Source organism: Pteropus alecto, unplaced genomic scaffold (genome assembly GCF_000325575.1).
Source record: "Pteropus alecto unplaced genomic scaffold, ASM32557v1 scaffold161, whole genome shotgun sequence".
Classification (NCBI taxonomy): domain Eukaryota; kingdom Metazoa; phylum Chordata; class Mammalia; order Chiroptera; family Pteropodidae; genus Pteropus; species Pteropus alecto.
In genome coordinates, this window is record NW_006432943.1 from 6,056,000 (window position 1) to 6,062,364 (window position 6,365).

Consider the following 6,365-nt stretch of genomic DNA (forward strand, 5'->3'; position numbering starts at 1 on the left):
CTATACAAGTACATACATACTAATATTTTACCATGATAATTATAGTTTTCATCTCAAACTAGTAGCTTGCCTATTCCCCTTAGTTATACACATTTCATTTCCATTACAAGACACTTAAGACCTTTCAAGTGGCAAATTTTAATCAACATAGTACATAAAAAGAATCTTGATTTTTAAACTAAATCTTTTTAGTACTGTAGCTTGATGGGTTTAATTAAACAGTTGAAGCATAATATGGTAACTACATTTTACTGTTTAAACTAATTCACAGCAGTAGGAAAATGTTTGATTTTTAAAGTATAACCAAGATGAGACTACATAGTATGAACATTAAAATAAATACTAGAAAACAGTGAATAAATAAAAATAATTTTTCATCAATGGCCATTCATTCTTTTGCTCTTAGGAACCTGGAAGAAATTGTCTTTTTTGAGTTTCAAATGTTATGGTGAATCTAGTCATTTATTAGCTTCCTCAATATCACCTTCAATTGCTGAAATAAATGACTCTGAAGATTCCGATAGAGCCAACGTGATCACATTGAGTTATTTCTCCATTGAAGTCCTCCTTGAACGTATGCATTATGTGAGTTTCAATGGACTTCTTTATATTCTTGTCGTATGGGTTCCAGCCTATGCTCACCACCATGTTATGGACAGCTCCACTTCTAATACTGGCTCGACAATAATAAATGCCAGTGGATACATCAGCTGGAATATTATTTACTCCTTGTTCAGTAAAGTTAGCTGTGGGGATGCCCAGCTGCTTAGAGCCTCCGGCCAAAGCCCTACACCACTTGGCCTCAGCAAAAGTAAGGCAGGTTCCTCATGAAGCCATCTGCTTGGGGACAGCGGGGCATCTGCTGTGGACCCAACAGCAGGTCTGGCAGAGCTGCCTTCCAGGCGATGCCCAACCTGGGGCCAGCTAGGGGACACAGGCAGGAGGGAGCTCCACAACGGGCACAACAGACTCACAGTGGGCAAGGAAGAGCCAGTTAAGTACACTCAAGCAAGTACCTTGCGCTGCTGACCTAACAGAAGCTGCCTAGCGAGTTACAGACTGACTGGGGTCTCTTTTATAAGGGCACTAATCCTATTTTTGAGAGCTCCACCTCATGACTAATCACTTTCTAAAGGCCCTACCTCCTAATACCACCACAAGGGGTATTGCGTTTCAACATAAATTTGGGGGAGATGCAAGCTGTACTTTTTGTCAGTACTTTATGTCAAAACTACTTTTGTAAAACAAACTACCATTTTTCTTCTTTTAAAATATATTTATATATTTTTGCTTAAATATATAGACAATTTTTAAAAGAATATTTTATTTTTAGAGTTCCAGATGGTATTTAAACATTTAACAAAAAAGTTATATATGCCCATGTGAAATTAAAACAGTAAACAAGACAACAACTTCTAATACTTAGCTTTGTTTCTATACTTTTAAATAGAGGATCATGTATTATGTTTAAGTGTGTGTATGTTTATATGTATTTGCATATATTATTAAATAAACAAATGGCATTCTATTGTATGCAGTGTTCTCAAGTTTATTTTATTTTTTAACTTAACATCTTAGAGATAATTTTTATCTATATATACAGTCCACACCATTATTTTAAGGTTAATGTAGTATTCATTGTATGAATGTGCCACGATTTGTATTATCATGAACACTGAGCTTGTTTCCAGGGTCTTTCTATATTTACATCAGTGCTGAAATGAATATTCCCATACTTATATCTTTCTGCATTTGTGCAAAATATCTGTAGGCTAAATTTCTAAAAATAGAATTGTTGGATCAAAGAATGTATATATTTAAGGTTTTTTTTTAAACTATGACTATATTGTTCTAAAGAGGTCACACCAATTTATATCCTTATTAACAGTATAGGAATATGGTTTCTTGCACCCTGGCCAATTCTTTTTTTCTCAAATTTATGATTTTGCTCATCTAATAGGTTTAAAATGGCACCTAGCAAATGGTTTATTTTGCATTTCTTTAGTCACAAGTAACATGGAGCATCTTTTTATATGTTGATAAGCCATTTGTGCTTCACTGTTCTGTGAACTATCTAATCAAGTCCTTTCCTATGTTTTTCTAAGAGAAAAGAGAATCTAGAAGAGGCAAGAAACTCACTAGAAATCTATATCTGTTTAGTGGATGTCTCAGTTTGATGTTTCATATCCAAGAACTGATCGATTTTTAAGAAATTCCAAAAAAGAAACTTGTGGTATTCTGCATTTACTTATTCATCCATTTGGAGATATGAAGTATGGCTTTGGGAAGAAGGAGTGAGTTCATAGGGAAAATGAGAAAGATGAGAGTGGGGAAAAAATCAGAGGAATGAAGGATGATGAAAATATGAGAGAGAAGGAAGAGGACAGGATAAAGAGAGGAGGAAAATGGAGAGAAAGATAAAGGAAAGGTACATGGAGAAGAGAAGGGAAGGAAGAAAAATATATTTGTATTTGAACTAATTTCTGCCCCGTGAGAGTAGTGTTGTTAATTATGTTCAAAGTTTTTTAGGTATAAGTTTTCCAAATTTTGCTTTTTAGGCTACAGGTTAAAATATTGGAAGTTTTAGTATATATTCAAAACTTATTGTGTATCTTTTCTTCCAAGATTAACATCTACAAGCTTATAGTTTTCTAGGATATTTAATTGTCATTTCTTTCTTATTTGGCATAAAATCTGTTTATTGTAATGAATAAGCAGATAAAACTTAGGTCTTGTACGGTAACTCATTTTAATATTTTTCATCAGATTACTTTTACTTTTGTGTTCTTGTATTCAAATCTTTTCCGATGGCATTAAAGGACAATCCATCTAATGCTGCGCTCTGGCTAAGAACAAAGAGTGTTCTAGGAAAGGTCCAGTGCATTATAATTAGTGTGAGCATAGTTTGAATTAAAGTAGGGATTTAGTCATTATTGTATAATTTACAAAGCTTACCAAGTTTTGTAAACTTCAGATAATTTTAATTATCCTTTATTTGATGGTTGTTTTTTTCTAATTGCTGTATTTAGTGTTTCTGTGATATAAAATACCATGACAGAAGCAGCAGCAGCATGAGGTCCATACTTTATCCACCTGTGCTTTGCAAAAACCTATGACTATTCTAAGAACAACACATCTCTGAAAGAACAAAATTAACAGATTATTAGTCTATAACTGTAAGGGAGAAGATAATTCATGACCTTAGAAATAAATTATGTTCATAAATTAAAAAGAAAAATTTTAATTGGCCAAAAATAAATTTTAAAGTTTTAAAATAAATTTTTTAGAAAAAAAAATCCAAGGAATTAAATTATAAACCTTTGCTAAATAAATGCAAGGAAATGTAACAATTTTTTTGATAAATGAATTTTGGTAAGATTTAGGAAAGTATTAAGCAATTTAGAAGCCTCACTGAAAAAACTTTGAAATCATGAATATATTAAAGATAACAAAGGCAGGTGATCTACTCAGAAAAATATTTTATTTTTCAGATGTTGTTTCACATTTTGTAAGTAGATTATTGTGTCAATGCACAAAGAAGCTTCAGGTAAGTTCACACATCCGTATTTAGTTGATTGTTCTGGCACTTCCTGAAAAATAAAGGTGTTTTGCATTAACTTGAAATGAAAAACTAAATGTTCTTCTTTCTTTCTTTTCTAACCAACATCCATTGGCCTATCTCCAATATTCTGTGTACTATAAAAAGATCATAGAGCATTGTTCCAGTCTATGAACTTGACAATATATGTCATATATGTGTCCTTGCAAAATGAGATGGTTAAAAAGAGATTGCTGTTTGAGCAGATGTTTGTATTTAGGTATATAAAAGAATTGTATTATCACAAATTCAATTGAAAGGAGAAAAAACACCAAAAAGAAGTATCTGAAGGCATTTTATAATTTATCTATTTATCAGCATCTTTATTTTTATTCTATAAAAGCACTGTTTTGTTTTACTGAAATAGAGTTTTTCATGAACCATCTCTTAAAAGTAAATTGTCTTCTCAATAAAAAAATCATCATTGTTTTTACAAAAAACTGCTCATTTAATCTCTATTACAGAAATAATTTTAAATGAGCATTGGAGGTGTGTCATCTAAAAGGAAATCCATGACTTGAAACTGATGTTGAAGTTCATAGAGACTTAACCCAAACACTAATTTAGAAAGTTAATATGTATTTATCAAAAGATATTAAGACTCACTCCTGAGTTCCAGTCAAGATGGCAAAGTAGTTAAACTCTGTGCATGCCTCGTTCCATGACAGCATTAAAATTACAACTAAATTATAAAACAGTCAACATGGAGAACCATCTGAAGACTAGTTAAAGAGAACTCTTATAACTAGAAATATAAAGAGGTCACCTTGAGACTGGTAGGAGAGGGTGCAGATGCAAAATGGGCTGGTCCCACACCCATGTGTGATGGTTGAGCATCAGGAAGAACATCTCAGCTGTGGAGGTCTCTCTGTTGGAGCAAGGGGCCCCAGCTCTACACCAGGGCTCATAAGCCCAGGGTTCTAGTGCTGGGAAGAGGAGTCCCACAAAACCTGGCTGTGAAAATCAGTGGGGATTCCAACCATCTGGGTGATATGGAAGGCAGCTGGAAACCCAGACATTCTCTTAAAGGGCCCATGCACAGACTTGCTTGCTTGCAGGTACTCACCCTGGGCTCTGGCAGAGGGATAGCAGCTTGGCAGGCTCCAGAGACATACAGGGAAAGATTGAATTGTGTGGCTTCAGGGCAAGGGCTAGAAGAACAGCCACCATTGTCCTTTGTTGAGCCCTCTCCCTATGCAGCCTGTGTTGAGCCCTCCCCACACACGGCCAAATCTGAATCTGCATTGGCCTGGTGAACTTTGCTTGTTTTACCCTGATGTCTTCCTGGAATTCTGCCCCACCCAAGTCGCAAATTGCCAGAGGCATATTCATGGCTGGTCAACCAGACCTACTCTGTGCTCTCCACAGAAGGCTATTTCAGCAGTAATCAATAGGCCTTGGCTTGAGTGCCTCCAGAGACACTTTTGGTGGCAGGCAACCAGCCCTGGCCCAAGCTGCAGTATTTACTGAACAAGTCTCAGGTTTTGGCAAGCCAAAGGTGGGCAGTAGCTGGCCTCAGTATGATCTGAGAATTTTGTGAGTGGCCACAGGCTCAGCACTGGCACCAAATCTGAATCTGCACTAACCTGGGGAACACCACTTGCCCCACTTTGATGACTCCCTGGAACCCCATCTCATCCAACTCACATACTATCTAAGGATCTTTTGTCTGCTGAGCCTAATGGGCAGCCAGCAGGAAGCCTCAGGTTTTGAGGTGCCCTGGGCCTTTTGCTGAGCTTCCTCAGGCCAGGTACTGGTGGTAGCCAGCTTTGGTTCATTGCATGGCCTCCCCCACATGTCTCCAGGTTCAGCATAGGCAGTGACCAAACATGGATAGATTTGAAGCTCCAACCAGTTAGCTCCAGGCCGGTCACAGGCAGTAGCTGAACCTGGCTTGTCTGAAAACCTCTCCAAGGGGCTTCAGTGCCAACATACTCAAGGGCTGGTGTTAGACCTTACCAGAACACCACCTGATTAGCCCCACAAGTGGCAGACCCAAAGGCTGGTCTCAACAGGCACATGAGCCCGCTGGAGTGAATCCTATTCTGTGGTGTCAGCCCTTATACAGTGAGAACTTTAACAAAGAGATAAAAAGCATAAAAATGGAAATGGAAATTACAAAAGGGAATCGGTCAGAAACAAAACTCATTATCTGAGGTGAAGAGTATATTAGAGGGAATTAACAGAGTGGATGAAGTGGATTGAACCATAGATATAGAGGATGGGGAAGCCAAGCGTACCCAATCAGAATGTCAAGAAAAAGGAAGCCAAGACTATAATAATAATTTAAGGAGCTTATGGGACACAATTATATAAAAACATCCATGTCTTAGGGGTACCCGAAGGAGAAGAGGGAAAACAAGAAGTTGAAGAGTCATTTGAAGAAATCATGATAGAAAACATCTCTAACAGATGCAGAGTTCAAAACATTGGTTATAAAGATGCTCAATAAACTTTTGGAAAATGTAGAGAACTCCAACAAAAAAAAATAAAAATGGAGATGGAGATTATAAGTGGGAACCAGTCTGAAATGAAGGACACATTATCTGAGATGAGAAGTATATTAAATGGAATAAACAAAGGAATAAACAAAGTAAATAAAGAAGAGGATCACATGCCCTATCTAGAAGGCAGGAATCAGGACATTCAAACAGAATGGCAAGAAAAAAGATGCCAAGACTATAGATGATTTAAGGTGGATATGGGATACTATTAAGGCTCCAAATATTCGTCTGATCAGCGTAGTGAAGAAAATCAAGATGTTGAA

General features: G+C 36.5%; 1 pseudogene; it reads right to left on the reverse strand.

The window, feature by feature from the left end:
* Nucleotides 1-377: 377 nt before the first annotated feature.
* On the reverse strand, nucleotides 378-841 carry LOC102896163 (annotated as a pseudogene).
* Nucleotides 842-6,365: the final 5,524 nt, after the last annotated feature.